At 40.8% G+C, this 19,130-nt stretch overlaps 6 non-coding genes across 6 annotated transcripts; all 6 read right to left on the bottom strand.

The window, feature by feature from the left end:
• Window positions 1-1,620: 1,620 nt before the first annotated feature.
• On the bottom strand, window positions 1,621-1,836 carry LOC146858506 (small nucleolar RNA U3). The gene has a single exon (XR_014980149.1). It is a non-coding gene; the product is annotated as a small nucleolar RNA U3 (small nucleolar RNA).
• A 3,162-nt stretch (window positions 1,837-4,998) lies between these two features.
• On the bottom strand, window positions 4,999-5,214 carry LOC146858505 (small nucleolar RNA U3). Its single transcript, XR_014980551.1, has one exon. It is a non-coding gene; the product is annotated as a small nucleolar RNA U3 (small nucleolar RNA).
• A 3,160-nt stretch (window positions 5,215-8,374) lies between these two features.
• Window positions 8,375-8,590, bottom strand: LOC146858504 (small nucleolar RNA U3). The gene has a single exon (XR_014980148.1). It is a non-coding gene; the product is annotated as a small nucleolar RNA U3 (small nucleolar RNA).
• A 3,161-nt stretch (window positions 8,591-11,751) lies between these two features.
• Window positions 11,752-11,967, bottom strand: LOC146858503 (small nucleolar RNA U3). Its single transcript, XR_014980550.1, has one exon. It is a non-coding gene; the product is annotated as a small nucleolar RNA U3 (small nucleolar RNA).
• A 3,161-nt stretch (window positions 11,968-15,128) lies between these two features.
• Window positions 15,129-15,344, bottom strand: LOC146858502 (small nucleolar RNA U3). Its single transcript, XR_014980219.1, has one exon. It is a non-coding gene; the product is annotated as a small nucleolar RNA U3 (small nucleolar RNA).
• A 3,162-nt stretch (window positions 15,345-18,506) lies between these two features.
• On the bottom strand, window positions 18,507-18,722 carry LOC146858501 (small nucleolar RNA U3). Its single transcript, XR_014980641.1, has one exon. It is a non-coding gene; the product is annotated as a small nucleolar RNA U3 (small nucleolar RNA).
• Window positions 18,723-19,130: the final 408 nt, after the last annotated feature.

The raw sequence follows: 19,130 nt of genomic DNA, 5'->3' as shown, positions 1-19,130 counted from the left end.
TCCTTTTTAGATCAGAACTTATCTGCAACACCTTTGGGCCACTTACAAATACTATTTCAATCTTGATTCTACATAAAATATCAAGACAAAGAGTTTTATAACTCTATGCCAAGCTGTCCAAGGGTTACAGGAAGATATCACAAGAGCATTTTTTCTGCCACCTGGCTAAGCTCTCAGCAGATCAGTGATAGATAATTAAAACCTGACGCTGCAATCTATGCAGCTAACTAAAGTTTAATTCAGCATGATAGACTAAAGTTGAAGGCACTGGACGAACACAAGAAAGGGGACCAGGAAAATCGCCACTTGGGGCAGGCTAAAAGGCTATCACAATATGGTCTCAACTTTGTAATTTTTACGTAAAAACAGACCATGGCTGGAAAAGCAGTCGGGCGATGCCCCAGACTCTTACAAAGCCAAGAAGAGGCAAAGGCTCTGGGTATTCACCTGGCCTGTCACCAAACTGTAAACTTCTACAATTTACGGCCTGGCGCCAGCCCACCTACCTCGTTTCATAGGTGTCGCAGCATAGTGGATATCCAAAATGGTGGCATTTGGGGTTCTAACCATTACAGCTATAGAACTTTCAAGGCACAGGGCTTATTTTACTATTTACAACCAGCTGATATTCCGATTCTCTACATGAGGCTCTCAATCTTCCAGTGTTCTAAAATACCATAGGACAACGCTACAGGGGGCTACAATGGTCATTAAATACCCTCTGTTTGAGTTATAGACTCAAGTTAAAGCTGAGCTTCTATATCGAGGGGATAGAACATTTAATCAATGTGATACCCGAGGCAGAAAGTCTATACTGATATCACAACATTCCAGTCAATGAAGTAAGAATACTCTAACTTGAACCAGGAGAACCAAAAAAATGGCACTTGCTGGAGCAGGTGGCTCGTTCTGACCATTATTCGATCGTTGCAACTCCTCTGTCCCCAATGGATCTTGCAAAATTCCAAAGTTCGAATGCATCAAGCCCTTGATACACTAAGGGTTGCACAGGGGCTTGTTGGGAGCTGCAAGATTTTGTGCTGAGCACGCAAGCTTTTATAATGAAAAGTAAACAGACGCAGTCCCTTACTTCTGCTTTGCACGGCACGAATTCCTGTGAAAACTTTAACAAATACCAAAGGAGTAGTTTTTCATCCTTAGCAGTCTAAGATCCACCGCAGCCTTGTAAGTTGTAAGAAGCCAGGGTGTTACGCTTCCTCTTACTCTAAACGGCCTAACTAGCATTAGCAGGTTTCTTTAAACAGTCTATTCAAAAGAGTGATAAATCTTCTGAGTAGCAGTAGTTGCCTTGCAGAAGTCTAGGCTCTACAAATAGCTCATACGCACAGTCCATTTAAAACGTACTCTTTACTATCCATGTTCGAAAAACAAAGCTTTTTTTATAAATAACATACCAAATTATCAACTGATGGTGAGAGGTGCCTTTCAAAGAGAACCTCTTGCAAAAACCACAAGTCCAAGAAAGCTCAACAGCTTCTAATAAGTATTCATATACTCAACACTTAAGTCACAAGAAACCAAAGAAATCAAAAAAGAAATGACAAACTAAACAAGAAATTAGAAACTGATAGACTTTCTTACACCCAAAAATAAAAGCTAACCACTCAGTTTGTGTTCTCTTTCTCCAATCCTCCTGAAAGGAACAAGAACGATCATCAATAGCAAACAGCAGCTACATGAATGCAACACTGTTCACTCACTTCACGCCCAAAAGAGAAAACTACAATTCTTCCTCGTGGTTAGCGAAGACCAGACACTTTCAAACACATTTCCTCAGTTAAAAACTATAGAAATGATCCCTGAAAGTATAGTCATAACAAAATTCCTTATAGCTCACACAGACAGAAAGGGTGGAAACCCTTCCTACTTACAGTAAGACAAGGTTCGGCATCATCAACGGAAATAAAAACATATAAATATAAACATATTTTTTACTCCACAAGATAATATTCCACAGATGCACATGCATACGCCTTTATTTACATTAAAGCCTACTCAATAGATTCTGGTGAGACACTGCTTTATAAATTTGCATATTTTAAATCAGTAACCAATCAAATTCAGCCTGCCTGTTCCTGACCCAATGCTGTACCACAGGGAGAGTTGGAAAATTCTTCAAAAAACTGCAGGTTCCACAAGATCATACAGATGATTTTTAATCCGAATAGTTGGTCCAGATTAGCATCTGTCAAACAGCCAAAAGAGTGACACTGATCACTAGCGAGAAGGGACCTGCTAAGGTTGCAAGCGTGGAAACAAACGTTGTAGCATTCAAGCTACCTTTAAATTTTGAACAGTTGCACCACAGATCAAATGTACGGCAACATCTTTGATTAGTTTCCCCAAACAAACTAAGGGGCATATCAGCAACAACCGGCGATAATTATCGCTAAGCGTACTTTGCGCTAAGATAATTATCGCCGGCTACCGTGGATTATTATCGCTGAGATAACGTGCTATTAGCAACGCTTATCTCAAAAACGATAAAAATCCTAACGCTAACTGCCTAACGTGAGATTATCGCTGGAAACCCAGCGATAATGTCACGAAGTGTGGCGTTAGCTTGCTGATAGGGACTCACAAACTTAGCCATGATATCCACCTTACATAGGATACCATGGCTAAGTCAGTCCTGAAGTAGGCGTAAGGAAAGTAGCAATAACAGGGGTTATCGCTACTTTTCCTGCCGCTATGCTTCATAGCGTGGGCCTTGATGATAGGAGAAATGTCGCTTAGCGACATTTCTCCTGTCATGTCAGGTCAGGTACGCCCACTTTGCATCTCATTAGAGATGCAAAGCTGGGCGTTAGGAATCCCGACGCTAATGCAAGGTTTCACGCGTTAGCGTGACCTTGCTAATTAGGCGATCATTTTTTATCACCAGCTTGATGATATGCCCCTAACTGTTCCCCAGTTCACATGTAAGACTCTAAGCAGACGATGAACTTCGACGGGGGTCCAGACTTAGTGAAAAACCTCTTGCAGCACATACGGGAGATAACGGAACCTATCACTTTCAGAAGAGCCCTGAATGCCTGGCTATCTAAGAAAGCGTTCACATGAACAACTTGTACTACCACCCAGCTTGAATTCATGCAGCTTTTCAAAGCTAAAAGACCTTTAGGTGTCTCAGCACTACAGAAGTATCCAAAATATAGTTTATGTTTTGTGTACAGAAGACTTTTTACACTGGGAAGTGAATACTTGCCAGAAACGTTTTGTATCTAATATTCATTAGAACAGGAATTGAACTTTTCAGTATATAATTCCGTTTTACAGCATATCCTCAAATGAAGAAAGGAACGGCCATCAACAGTAGACAGTTGTTTCAAAAATTAAACTCTGCCTGTGCCCTTCCTTTTTAGATCAGAACTTATCTGCAACACCTTTGGGCCACTTACAAATACTATTTCAATCTTGATTCTACATAACATATCAAGACAAAGAGTTTTATAACTCTATGCCAAGCTGTCCAAGGGTTACAGGAAGATATCACAAGAGCATTTTTTCTGCCACCTGGCTAAGCTCTCAGCAGATCAGTGATAGATAATTAAAACCTGACGCTGCAATCTATGCAGCTAACTAAAGTTTAATTCAGCATGATAGACTAAAGTTGAAGGCACTGGACAAACACAAGAAAGGGGACCAGGAAAATCGCCTCTTGGGGCAGGCTAAAAGGCTATCACAATATGGTCTCAACTTTGTAATTTTTACGTAAAAACAGACCATGGTTGGAAAAGCAGTCGGGCGATGCCCCAGACTCTTACAAAGCCAAGAAGAGGCAAAGGCTCTGGGTATTCACCTGGCCTGTCACCAAACTGTAAACTTCTACAATTTACGGCCTGGCGCCAGCCCACCTACCTCGTTTCATAGGTGTCGCAGCATAGTGGATATCCAAAATGGTGGCATTTGGGGTTCTAACCATTACAGCTATAGAACTTTCAAGGCACAGGACTTATTTTACTATTTACAACCAGCTGATATTCCGATTCTCTACATGAGGCTCTCAATCTTCCAGTGTTCTAAAATACCATAGGACAACGCTACAGGGGGCTACAATGGTCATTAAATACCCTCTGTTTGAGTTATAGACTCAAGTTAAAGCTGAGCTTCTATATCGAGGGGATAGAACATTTAATCAATGTGATACCCGAGGCAGAAAGTCTATACTGATATCACAACATTCCAGTCAATGAAGTAAGAATACTCTAACTTGAACCAGGAGAACCAAAAAAATGGCACTTGCTGGAGCAGGTGGCTCGTTCTGACCATTATTCGATCGTTGCAACTCCTCTGTCCCCCAATGGATCTTGCAAAATTCCAAAGTTCGAATGCATCAAGCCCTTGATGTACTAAGGGTTGCACAGGGGGCTTGTTGGGAGCTGCAAGATTTTGTGCTGAGCACGCAAGCTTTTATAATGAAAAGTAAACAGACGCAGTCCCTTACTTCTGCTTTGCACGGCACGAATTCCTGTGAAAACTTTAACAAATACCATAGGAGTAGTTTTTCATCCTTAGCAGTCTAAGATCCACCGCAGCCTTGTAAGTTGTAAGAAGCCAGGGTGTTACGCTTCCTCTTACTCTAAACGGCCTAACTAGCATTAGCAGGTTTCTTTAAACAGTCTATTCGAAAGAGTGATAAATCTTTTGAGTAGCAGTAGTTGCCTTGCAGAAGTCTAGGCTCTACAAATAGCTCATACGCACAGTCCATTTAAAACGTACTCTTTACTATCCATGTTCGAAAAACAAAGCTTTTTTTATAAATAACATACCAAATTATCAACTGATGGTGAGAGGTGCCTTTCAAAGAGAACCTCTTGCAAAAACCACAAGTCCAAGAAAGCTCAACAGCTTCTAATAAGTATTCATATACTCAACAGTTAAGTTACAAGAAACCAAAGAAATCAAAAAAGAAATGACAAACTAAACAAGAAATTAGAAACTGAAAGACTTTCTTACACCCAAAAATAAAAGCTAACCACTCAGTTTGTGTTCTCTTTCTCCAATCCTCCTGAAAGGAACAGGAACGATCATCAATAGCAAACAGCAGCTACATGAATGCAACACTGTTCACTCACTTCACGCCCAAAAGAGAAAACTACAATTCTTCCTCGTGGTTAGCGAAGACCAGACACTTTCAAACACATTTCCTCAGTTAAAAACTATAGAAATGATCCCTGAAAGTATAGTCTTAACAAAATTCTTTATAGCTCACACAGACAGAAAGGGTGGAAACCCTTCCTACTTACAGTAAGACAAGGTTCGGCATCATCAACGGAAATAAAAACATATAAATATAAACATATTTTTTACTCCACAAGATAATATTCCACAGATGCACATGCATACGCCTTTATTTACATTAAAGCCTACTCAATAGATCCTGGTGAGACACTGCTTTATAAATTTGCATATTTTAAATCAGCAACCAATCAAATTCAGCCTGCCTGTTCCTGACCCAATGCTGTACCACAGGGAGAGTTGGAAAATTCTTCAAAAAACTGCAGGTTCCACAAGATCATACAGATGATTTTTAATCCGAATAGTTGGTCCAGATTAGCATCTGTCAAACAGCCAAAAGAGTGACACTGATCACTAGCGAGAAGGGACCTGCTAAGGTTGCAAGCGTGGAAACAAACGTTGTAGCATTCAAGCTACCTTTAAATTTTGAACAGTTGCACCACAGATCAAATGTACGGCAACATCTTTGATTAGTTTCCCCAAACAAACTAAGGGGCATATCAGCAACAACCGGCGATAATTATCGCTAAGCGCACTTAGCGCTAGGATAATTATCGCCGGCTAGCGTGGATTATTATCGCTGAGATAACGTGCTATTAGCAACGCTTATCTCAAAAACGATAAAAATCCTAACGCTAACTGCCTAACGTGAGATTATCGCTGGAAACCCAGCGATAATGTCACGAAGTGTGGCGTTAGCTTGCTGATAGGGACTCACAAACTTAGCCATGATATCCACCTTACATAGGATACCATGGCTAAGTCAGTCCTGAAGCAGGCGTAAGGAAAGTAGCAATAACAGGGGTTATCGCTACTTTTCCTGCCGCTATGCTTCATAGCGTGGGCCTTGATGATAGGAGAAATGTCGCTTAGCGACATTTCTCCTGTCATGTCAGGTCAGGTACGCCCACTTTGCATCTCATTAGAGATGCAAAGCTGGGCGTTAGGAATCCCGACGCTAATGCAAGGTTTCACGCGTTAGCGTGACCTTGCTAATTAGGCGATCATTTTTTATCACCAGCTTGATGATATGCCCCTAACTGTTCCCCAGTTCACATGTAAGACTCTAAGCAGACGATGAACTTCGACGGGGGTCCAGACTTAGTGAAAAACCTCTTGCAGCACATACGGGAGATAACGGAACCTATCACTTTCAGAAGAGCCCTGAATGCCTGGCTATCTAAGAAAGCGTTCACATGAACAACTTGTACTACCACCCAGCTTGAATTCATGCAGCTTTTCAAAGCTAAAAGACCTTTAGGTGTCTCAGCACTACAGAAGTATCCAAAATATAGTTTATGTTTTGTGTACAGAAGACTTTTTACACTGGGAAGTGAATACTTGCCAGAAACGTTTTGTATCTAATATTTATTAGAACAGGAATTGAACTTTTCATTATGTAATTCCGTTTTACAGCATATCCTCAAATGAAGAAAGGAACGGCCATCAACGGTAGACAGTTGTTTCAAAAATTAAACTCTGCCTGTGCCCTTCCTTTTTAGATCAGAACTTATCTGCAACACCTTTGGGCCACTTACAAATACTATTTCAATCTTGATTCTACATAAAATATCAAGACAAAGAGTTTTATAACTCTATGCCAAGCTGTCCAAGGGTTACAGGAAGATATCACAAGAGCATTTTTTCTGCCACCTGGCTAAGCTCTCAGCAGATCAGTGATAGATAATTAAAACCTGACGCTGCAATCTATGCAGCTAACTAAAGTTTAATTCAGCATGATAGACTAAAGTTGAAGGCACTGGACAAACACAAGAAAGGGGACCAGGAAAATCGCCACTTGGGGCAGGCTAAAAGGCTATCACAATATGGTCTCAACTTTGTAATTTTTACGTAAAAACAGACCATGGCTGGAAAAGCAGTCGGGCGATGCCCCAGACTCTTACAAAGCCAAGAAGAGGCAAAGGCTCTGGGTATTCACCTGGCCTGTCACCAAACTGTAAACTTCTACAATTTACGGCCTGGCGCCAGCCCACCTACCTCGTTTCATAGGTGTCGCAGCATAGTGGATATCCAAAATGGTGGCATTTGGGGTTCTAACCATTACAGCTATAGAACTTTCAAGGCACAGGGCTTATTTTACTATTTACAACCAGCTGATATTCCGATTCTCTACATGAGGCTCTCAATCTTCCAGTGTTCTAAAATACCATAGGACAACGCTACAGGGGGCTACAATGGTCATTAAATACTCTCTGTTTGAGTTATAGACTCAAGTTAAAGCTGAGCTTCTATATCGAGGGGATAGAACATTTAATCAATGTGATACCCGAGGCAGAAAGTCTATACTGATATCACAACATTCCAGTCAATGAAGTAAGAATACTCTAACTTGAACCAGGAGAACCAAAAAAATGGCACTTGCTGGAGCAGGTGGCTCGTTCTGACCATTATTCGATCGTTGCAACTCCTCTGTCCCCAATGGATCTTGCAAAATTCCAAAGTTCGAATGCATCAAGCCCTTGATACACTAAGGGTTGCACAGGGGCTTGTTGGGAGCTGCAAGATTTTGTGCTGAGCACGCAAGCTTTTATAATGAAAAGTAAACAGACGCAGTCCCTTACTTCTGCTTTGCACGGCACGAATTCCTGTGAAAACTTTAACAAATACCAAAGGAGTAGTTTTTCATCCTTAGCAGTCTAAGATCCACCGCAGCCTTGTAAGTTGTAAGAAGCCAGGGTGTTACGCTTCCTCTTACTCTAAACGGCCTAACTAGCATTAGCAGGTTTCTTTAAACAGTCTATTCAAAAGAGTGATAAATCTTTTGAGTAGCAGTAGTTGCCTTGCAGAAGTCTAGGCTCTACAAATAGCTCATACGCACAGTCCATTTAAAACGTACTCTTTACTATCCATGTTCGAAAAACAAAGCTTTTTTTATAAATAACATACCAAATTATCAACTGATGGTGAGAGGTGCCTTTCAAAGAGAACCTCTTGCAAAAACCACAAGTCCAAGAAAGCTCAACAGCTTCTAATAAGTATTCATATACTCAACACTTAAGTTACAAGAAACCAAAGAAATCAAAAAAGAAATGACAAACTAAACAAGAAATTAGAAACTGATAGACTTTCTTACACCCAAAAATAAAAGCTAACCACTCAGTTTGTGTTCTCTTTCTCCAATCCTCCTGAAAGGAACAAGAACGATCATCAATAGCAAACAGCAGCTACATGAATGCAACACTGTTCACTCACTTCACGCCCAAAAGAGAAAACTACAATTCTTCCTCGTGGTTAGCGAAGACCAGACACTTTCAAACACATTTCCTCAGTTAAAAACTATAGAAATGATCCCTGAAAGTATAGTCATAACAAAATTCCTTATAGCTCACACAGACAGAAAGGGTGGAAACCCTTCCTACTTACAGTAAGACAAGGTTCGGCATCATCAACGGAAATAAAAACATATAAATATAAACATATTTTTTACTCCACAAGATAATATTCCACAGATGCACATGCATACGCCTTTATTTACATTAAAGCCTACTCAATAGATTCTGGTGAGACACTGCTTTATAAATTTGCATATTTTAAATCAGCAACCAATCAAATTCAGCCTGCCTGTTCCTGACCCAATGCTGTACCACAGGGAGAGTTGGAAAATTCTTCAAAAAACTGCAGGTTCCACAAGATCATACAGATGATTTTTAATCCGAATAGTTGGTCCAGATTAGCATCTGTCAAACAGCCAAAAGAGTGACACTGATCACTAGCGAGAAGGGACCTGCTAAGGTTGCAAGCGTGGAAACAAACGTTGTAGCATTCAAGCTACCTTTAAATTTTGAACAGTTGCACCACAGATCAAATGTACGGCAACATCTTTGATTAGTTTCCCCAAACAAACTAAGGGGCATATCAGCAACAACCGGCGATAATTATCGCTAAGCGTACTTTGCGCTAGGATAATTATCGCCGGCTAGCGTGGATTATTATCGCTGAGATAACGTGCTATTAGCAACGCTTATCTCAAAAACGATAAAAATCCTAACGCTAACTGCCTAACGTGAGATTATCGCTGGAAACCCAGCGATAATGTCACGAAGTGTGGCGTTAGCTTGCTGATAGGGACTCACAAACTTAGCCATGATATCCACCTTACATAGGATACCATGGCTAAGTCAGTCCTGAAGGAGGCGTAAGGAAAGTAGCAATAACAGGGGTTATCGCTACTTTTCCTGCCGCTATGCTTCATAGCGTGGGCCTTGATGATAGGAGAAATGTCGCTTAGCGACATTTCTCCTGTCATGTCAGGTCAGGTACGCCCACTTTGCATCTCATTAGAGATGCAAAGCTGGGCGTTAGGAATCCCGACGCTAATGCAAGGTTTCACGCGTTAGCGTGACCTTGCTAATTAGGCGATCATTTTTTATCACCAGCTTGATGATATGCCCCTAACTGTTCCCCAGTTCACATGTAAGACTCTAAGCAGACGATGAACTTCGACGGGGGTCCAGACTTAGTGAAAAACCTCTTGCAGCACATACGGGAGATAACGGAACCTATCACTTTCAGAAGAGCCCTGAATGCCTGGCTATCTAAGAAAGCGTTCACATGAACAACTTGTACTACCACCCAGCTTGAATTCATGCAGCTTTTCAAAGCTAAAAGACCTTTAGGTGTCTCAGCACTACAGAAGTATCCAAAATATAGTTTATGTTTTGTGTACAGAAGACTTTTTACACTGGGAAGTGAATACTTGCCAGAAACGTTTTGTATCTAATATTCATTAGAACAGGAATTGAACTTTTCAGTATATAATTCCGTTTTACAGCATATCCTCAAATGAAGAAAGGAACGGCCATCAACAGTAGACAGTTGTTTCAAAAATTAAACTCTGCCTGTGCCCTTCCTTTTTAGATCAGAACTTATCTGCAACACCTTTGGGCCACTTACAAATACTATTTCAATCTTGATTCTACATAACATATCAAGACAAAGAGTTTTATAACTCTATGCCAAGCTGTCCAAGGGTTACAGGAAGATATCACAAGAGCATTTTTTCTGCCACCTGGCTAAGCTCTCAGCAGATCAGTGATAGATAATTAAAACCTGACGCTGCAATCTATGCAGCTAACTAAAGTTTAATTCAGCATGATAGACTAAAGTTGAAGGCACTGGACAAACACAAGAAAGGGGACCAGGAAAATCGCCTCTTGGGGCAGGCTAAAAGGCTATCACAATATGGTCTCAACTTTGTAATTTTTACGTAAAAACAGACCATGGTTGGAAAAGCAGTCGGGCGATGCCCCAGACTCTTACAAAGCCAAGAAGAGGCAAAGGCTCTGGGTATTCACCTGGCCTGTCACCAAACTGTAAACTTCTACAATTTACGGCCTGGCGCCAGCCCACCTACCTCGTTTCATAGGTGTCGCAGCATAGTGGATATCCAAAATGGTGGCATTTGGGGTTCTAACCATTACAGCTATAGAACTTTCAAGGCACAGGACTTATTTTACTATTTACAACCAGCTGATATTCCGATTCTCTACATGAGGCTCTCAATCTTCCAGTGTTCTAAAATACCATAGGACAACGCTACAGGGGGCTACAATGGTCATTAAATACCCTCTGTTTGAGTTATAGACTCAAGTTAAAGCTGAGCTTCTATATCGAGGGGATAGAACATTTAATCAATGTGATACCCGAGGCAGAAAGTCTATACTGATATCACAACATTCCAGTCAATGAAGTAAGAATACTCTAACTTGAACCAGGAGAACCAAAAAAATGGCACTTGCTGGAGCAGGTGGCTCGTTCTGACCATTATTCGATCGTTGCAACTCCTCTGTCCCCCAATGGATCTTGCAAAATTCCAAAGTTCGAATGCATCAAGCCCTTGATGTACTAAGGGTTGCACAGGGGGCTTGTTGGGAGCTGCACGATTTTGTGCTGAGCACGCAAGCTTTTATAATGAAAAGTAAACAGACGCAGTCCCTTACTTCTGCTTTGCACGGCACGAATTCCTGTGAAAACTTTAACAAATACCATAGGAGTAGTTTTTCATCCTTAGCAGTCTAAGATCCACCGCAGCCTTGTAAGTTGTAAGAAGCCAGGGTGTTACGCTTCCTCTTACTCTAAACGGCCTAACTAGCATTAGCAGGTTTCTTTAAACAGTCTATTCGAAAGAGTGATAAATCTTTTGAGTAGCAGTAGTTGCCTTGCAGAAGTCTAGGCTCTACAAATAGCTCATACGCACAGTCCATTTAAAACGTACTCTTTACTATCCATGTTCGAAAAACAAAGCTTTTTTTATAAATAACATACCAAATTATCAACTGATGGTGAGAGGTGCCTTTCAAAGAGAACCTCTTGCAACAACCACAAGTCCAAGAAAGCTCAACAGCTTCGAATAAGTATTCATATACTCAACAGTTAATTACAAGAAACCAAAGAAATCAAAAAAGAAATGACAAACTAAACAAGAAATTAGAAACTGAAAGACTTTCTTACACCCAAAAATAAAAGCTAACCACTCAGTTTGTGTTCTCTTTCTCCAATCCTCCTGAAAGGAACAGGAACGATCATCAATAGCAAACAGCAGCTACATGAATGCAACACTGTTCACTCACTTCACGCCCAAAAGAGAAAACTACAATTCTTCCTCGTGGTTAGCGAAGACCAGACACTTTCAAACACATTTCCTCAGTTAAAAACTATAGAAATGATCCCTGAAAGTATAGTCTTAACAAAATTCTTTATAGCTCACACAGACAGAAAGGGTGGAAACCCTTCCTACTTACAGTAAGACAAGGTTCGGCATCATCAACGGAAATAAAAACATATAAATATAAACATATTTTTTACTCCACAAGATAATATTCCACAGATGCACATGCATACGCCTTTATTTACATTAAAGCCTACTCAATAGATCCTGGTGAGACACTGCTTTATAAATTTGCATATTTTAAATCAGCAACCAATCAAATTCAGCCTGCCTGTTCCTGACCCAATGCTGTACCACAGGGAGAGTTGGAAAATTCTTCAAAAAACTGCAGGTTCCACAAGATCATACAGATGATTTTTAATCCGAATAGTTGGTCCAGATTAGCATCTGTCAAACAGCCAAAAGAGTGACACTGATCACTAGCGAGAAGGGACCTGCTAAGGTTGCAAGCGTGGAAACAAACGTTGTAGCATTCAAGCTACCTTTAAATTTTGAACAGTTGCACCACAGATCAAATGTACGGCAACATCTTTGATTAGTTTCCCCAAACAAACTAAGGGGCATATCAGCAACAACCGGCGATAATTATCGCTAAGCGCACTTAGCGCTAGGATAATTATCGCCGGCTAGCGTGGATTATTATCGCTGAGATAACGTGCTATTAGCAACGCTTATCTCAAAAACGATAAAAATCCTAACGCTAACTGCCTAACGTGAGATTATCGCTGGAAACCCAGCGATAATGTCACGAAGTGTGGCGTTAGCTTGCTGATAGGGACTCACAAACTTAGCCATGATATCCACCTTACATAGGATACCATGGCTAAGTCAGTCCTGAAGCAGGCGTAAGGAAAGTAGCAATAACAGGGGTTATCGCTACTTTTCCTGCCGCTATGCTTCATAGCGTGGGCCTTGATGATAGGAGAAATGTCGCTTAGCGACATTTCTCCTGTCATGTCAGGTCAGGTACGCCCACTTTGCATCTCATTAGAGATGCAAAGCTGGGCGTTAGGAATCCCGACGCTAATGCAAGGTTTCACGCGTTAGCGTGACCTTGCTAATTAGGCGATCATTTTTTATCACCAGCTTGATGATATGCCCCTAACTGTTCCCCAGTTCACATGTAAGACTCTAAGCAGACGATGAACTTCGACGGGGGTCCAGACTTAGTGAAAAACCTCTTGCAGCACATACGGGAGATAACGGAACCTATCACTTTCAGAAGAGCCCTGAATGCCTGGCTATCTAAGAAAGCGTTCACATGAACAACTTGTACTACCACCCAGCTTGAATTCATGCAGCTTTTCAAAGCTAAAAGACCTTTAGGTGTCTCAGCACTACAGAAGTATCCAAAATATAGTTTATGTTTTGTGTACAGAAGACTTTTTACACTGGGAAGTGAATACTTGCCAGAAACGTTTTGTATCTAATATTTATTAGAACAGGAATTGAACTTTTCAGTATGTAATTCCGTTTTACAGCATATCCTCAAATGAAGAAAGGAACGGCCATCAACAGTAGACAGTTGTTTCAAAAATTAAACTCTGCCTGTGCCCTTCCTTTTTAGATCAGAACTTATCTGCAACACCTTTGGGCCACTTACAAATACTATTTCAATCTTGATTCTACATAACATATCAAGACAAAGAGTTTTATAACTCTATGCCAAGCTGTCCCAGGGTTACAGGAAGATATCACAAGAGCATTTTTTCTGCCACCTGGCTAAGCTCTCAGCAGATCAGTGATAGATAATTAAAACCTGACGCTGCAATCTATGCAGCTAACTACAGTTTAATTCAGCATGATAGACTAAAGTTGAAGGCACTGGACAAACACAAGAAAGGGGACCAGGAAAATCGCCTCTTGGGGCAGGCTAAAAGGCTATCACAATATGGTCTCAACTTTGTAATTTTTACGTAAAAACAGACCATGGCTGGAAAAGCAGTCGGGCGATGCCCCAGACTCTTACAAAGCCAAGAAGAGGCAAAGGCTCTGGGTATTCACCTGGCCTGTCACCAAACTGTAAACTTCTACAATTTACGGCCTGGCGCCAGCCCACCTACCTCGTTTCATAGGTGTCGCAGCATAGTGGATATCCAAAATGGTGGCATTTGGGGTTCTAACCATTACAGCTATAGAACTTTCAAGGCACAGGGCTTATTTTACTATTTACAACCAGCTGATATTCCGATTCTCTACATGAGGCTCTCAATCTTCCAGTGTTCTAAAATACCATAGGACAACGCTACAGGGGGCTACAATGGTCATTAAATACCCTCTGTTTGAGTTATAGACTCAAGTTAAAGCTGAGCTTCTATATCGAGGGGATAGAACATTTAATCAATGTGATACCCGAGGCAGAAAGTCTATAATGATATCACAACATTCCAGTCAATGAAGTAAGAATACTCTAACTTGAACCAGGAGAACCAAAAAAATGGCACTTGCTGGAGCAGGTGGCTCGTTCTGACCATTATTCGATTGTTGCAACTCCTCTGTCCCCCAATGGATCTTGCAAAATTCCAAAGTTCGAATGCATCAAGCCCTTGATGTACTAAGGGTTGCACAGGGGCTTGTTGGGAGCTGCAAGATTTTGTGCTGAGCATGCAAGCTTTTATAATGAAAAGTAAACAGACGCAGTCCCTTACTTCTGCTTTGCACGGCACGAATTCCTGTGAAAACTTTAACAAATACCATAGGAGTAGTTTTTCATCCTTAGCAGTCTAAGATCCACCGCAGCCTTGTAAGTTGTAAGAAGCCAGGGTGTTACGCTTCCTCTTACTCTAAACGGCCAAACTAGCATTAGCAGGTTTCTTTAAACAGTCTATTCGTAAGAGTGATAAATCTTTTGAGTAGCAGTAGTTGCCTTGCAGAAGTCTAGGCTCTACAAATAGCTCATACGCACAGTCCATTTAAAACGTACTCTTTACTATCCATGTTCGAAAAACAAAGCTTTTTTTATAAATAACATACCAAATTATCAACTGATGGTGAGAGGTGCCTTTCAAAGAGAACCTCTTGCAAAAACCACAAGTCCAAGAAAGCTCAACAGCTTCTAATAAGTATCCATATACTCAACAGTTAAGTTACAAGAAACCAAAGAAATCAAAAAAGAAATGACAAACTAAACAAGAAATTAGAAACTGATAGACTTTCTTACACCCAAAAATAAAAGCTAACCACTCAGTTTGTGTTCTCCTTCTCCAATCCTCCTGAAAGGAACAGGAACGATCATCAATAGCAAACAGCAGCTACATGAATGCAACACTGTTCACTCACTTCACGCCCAAAAGAGATAACTACAATTCTTCCTCGTGGTTAGCGAAGACCAGACACTTTCAAACACATTTCCTCAGTTAAACACTATAGAAATGATCCCTGAAAGTATAGTCTTAACAAAATTCTTTATAGCTCACACAGACAGAAAGGGTGGAAACCCTTCCTACTTACAGTAAGACAAGGTTCGGCATCATCAACGGAAATAAAAACATATAAATATAAACATATTTTTTACTCCACAAGATAATATTCCACAGATGCACATGCATACGCCTTTATTTACATTAAAGCCTACTCAATAGATCCTGGTGAGACACTGCTTTATAAATTTGCATATTTTAAATCAGCAACCAATCAAATTCAGCCTGCCTGTTCCTGACCCAATGCTGTACCACAGGGAGAGTTGGAAAATTTCTTCAAAAAACTGCAGGTTCCACAAGATCATACAGATGATTTTTAATCCGAATAGTTGGTCCAGATTAGCATCTGTCAAACAGCCAAAAGAGTGACACTGATCACTAGCGAGAAGGGACCTGCTAAGGTTGCAAGCGTGGAAACAAACGTTGTAGCATTCAAGCTACCTTTAAATTTTGAACAGTTGCACCACAGATCAAATGTACGGCAACATCTTTGATTAGTTTCCCCAAACAAACTAAGGGGCATATCAGCAACAACCGGCGATAATTATCGCTAAGCGCACTTAGCGCTAGGATAATTATCGCCGGCTAGCGTGGATTATTATCGCTGAGATAACGTGGTATTAGCAACGCTTATCTCAAAAACGATAAAAATCCTAACGCTAACTGCCTAACGTGAGATTATCGCTGGAAACCCAGCGATAATGTCACGAAGTGTGGCGTTAGCTTGCTGATAGGGACTCACAAACTTAGCCATGATATCCACCTTACATAGGATACCATGGCTAAGTCAGTCCTGAAGCAGGCGTAAGGAAAGTAGCAATAACAGGGGTTATCGCTACTTTTCCTGCCGCTATGCTTCATAGCGTGGGCCTTGATGATATGAGAAATGTCGCTTAGCGACATTTCTCCTGTCATGTCAGGTCAGGTACGCCCACTTTGCATCTCATTAGAGATGCAAAGCTGGGCGTTAGGAATCCCGACGCTAATGCAAGGTTTCACGCGTTAGCATGACCTTGCTAATTAGGCGATCATTTTTTATCACCAGCTTGATGATATGCCCCTAACTGTTCCCCAGTTCACATGTAAGACTCTAAGCAGACGATGAACTTCGACGGGGGTCCAGACTTAGTGAAAAACCTCTTGCAGCACATACGGGAGATAACGGAACCTATCACTTTCAGAAGAGCCCTGAATGCCTGGCTATCTAAGAAAGCGTTCACATGAACAACTTGTACTACCACCCAGCTTGAATTCATGCAGCTTTTCAAAGCTAAAAGACCTTTAGGTGTCTCAGCACTACAGAAGTATCCAAAATATAGTTTATGTTTTGTGTACAGAAGACTTTTTACACTGGGAAGTGAATACTTGCCAGAAACGTTTTGTATCTAATATTTATTAGAACAGGAATTGAACTTTTCAGTATATAATTCCGTTTTACAGCATATCCTCAAATGAAGAAAGGAACGGCCATCAACAGTAGACAGTTGTTTCAAAAATTAAACTCTGCCTGTGCCGTTCCTTTTTAGATCAGAACTTATCTGCAACACCTTTGGGCCACTTACAAATACTATTTCAATCTTGATTCTACATAACATATCAAGACAAAGAGTTTTATAACTCTATGCCAAGCTGTCCAAGGGTTACAGGAAGATATCACAAGAGCATTTTTTCTGCCACCTGGCTAAGCTCTCAGCAGATCAGTGATAGATAATTAAAACCTGACGCTGCAATCTATGCAGCTAACTAAAGTTTAATTCAGCATGATAGACTAAAGTTGAAGGCACTGGACAAACACAAGAAAGGGGACCAGGAAAATCGCCTCTTGGGGCAGGCTAAAAGGCTATCACAATATGGTCTCAACTTTGTAATTTTTACGTAAAAACAGACCATGGCTGGAAAAGCAGTCGGGCGATGCCCCAGACTCTTACAAAGCCAAGAAGAGGCAAAGGCTCTGGGTATTCACCTGGCCTGTCACCAAACTGTAAACTTCTACAATTTACGGCCTGGCGCCAGCCCACCTACCTCGTTTCATAGGTGTCGCAGCATAGTGGATATCCAAAATGGTGGCATTTGGGGTTCTAGCCATTACAGCTATAGAACTTTCAAGGCACAGGGCTTATTTTACTATTTACAACCAGCTGATATTCCGATTCTCTACATGAGGCTCTCAATCTTCCAGTGTTCTAAAATACCATAGGACAACGCTACAGGGGGCTACAATGGTCATTAAATACCCTCTGTTTGAGTTATAGACTCAAGTTAAAGCTGAGCTTCTATATCGAGGGGATAGAACATTTAATCAATGTGATACCCGAGGCAGAAAGTCTATACTGATATCACAACATTCCCGTCAATGAAGTAAGAATACTCTAACTTGAACCAGGAGAACCAAAAAAATGGCACTTGCTGGAGCAGGTGGCTCGTTCTGACCATTATTCGATCGTTGCAACTCCTCTGTCCCCCAATGGATCTTGCAAAATTCCAAAGTTCGAATGCATCAAGCCCTTGATGTACTAAGGGTTGCACAGGGGCTTGTTGGGAGCTGCAAGATTTTGTGCTGAGCACGCAAGCTTTTATAATGAAAAGTACACAGACGCAGTCCCTTACTTCTGCTTTGCACCGCACGAATTCCTGTGAAAACTTTAACAAATACCAAAGGAGTAGTTTTTCATCCTTAGCAGTCTAAGATCCACCGCAGCCTTGTAAGTTGTAAGAAGCCAGGGTGTTACGCTTCCTCTTACTCTAAACGGCCTAACTACCATTAGCAGGTTTCTTTAAACAGTCTATTCGAAAGAGTGATAAATCTTTTGAGTAGCAGTAGTTGCCTTGCAGAAGTCTAGGCTCTACAAATAGCTCATACGCACAGTCCATTTAAAATGTACTCTTTACTATCCATGTTCGAAAAACAAAGCTTTTTTTATAAATAACATACCAAATTATCAACTGATGGTGAGAGGTGCCTTTCAAAGAGAACCTCTTGCAAAAACCACAAGTCCAAGAAAGCTCAACAGCTTCTAATAAGTATTCATATACTCAACAGTTAAGTTACAAGAAACCAAAGAAACCAAAAAAGAAATGACAAACTAAACAAGAAATTAGAAACTGATAGACTTTCTTACACCCAAAAATAAAATCTAACCACTCAGTTTGTGTTCTCTTTCTCCAATCCTCCTGAAAGGAACAGGAACGATCATCAATAGCAAACAGCAGCTACATGAATGCAACACTGTTCACTCACTTCACGCCCAAAAGAGAAGACTGCAATTCTTCCTCGTGGTTAGCGAAGACCAGACACTTTCAAACACATTTCCTCAGTTAAAAACTATAGAAATGATCCCTGAAAGTATAGTCTTAACAAAATTCTTTATAGCTCACACAGACAGAAAGGGTGGAAACCCTTCCTACTTACAGTAAGACAAGGTTCGGCATCATCAACGGAAATAAAAACATATAAATATAAACATATTTTTTACTCCACAAGATAATATTCCACAGATGCACACGCATACGCCTTTATTTACAATAAAGCCTACTCAATAGATCCTGGTGAGACACTGCTTTATAAATTTGCATATTTTAAATCAGCAACCAATCAAATTCAGCCTGCCTGTTCCTGACCCAATGCTGTACCACAGGGAGAGTTGGAAAATTCTTCAAAAAACTGCAGGTTCCACAAGATCATACAGATGATTTTTAATCCGAATAGTTGGTCCAGATTAGCATCTGTCAAACAGCCAAAAGAGTGACACTGATCACTAGCG

This window comes from Triturus cristatus, chromosome 3_2 (genome assembly GCF_964204655.1).
Source record: "Triturus cristatus chromosome 3_2, aTriCri1.1, whole genome shotgun sequence".
Lineage (NCBI taxonomy): Eukaryota > Metazoa > Chordata > Amphibia > Caudata > Salamandridae > Triturus > Triturus cristatus.
Note: the sequence above shows the minus strand (reverse complement) of the source record. Positions and strands in the feature narration are given on the sequence as shown.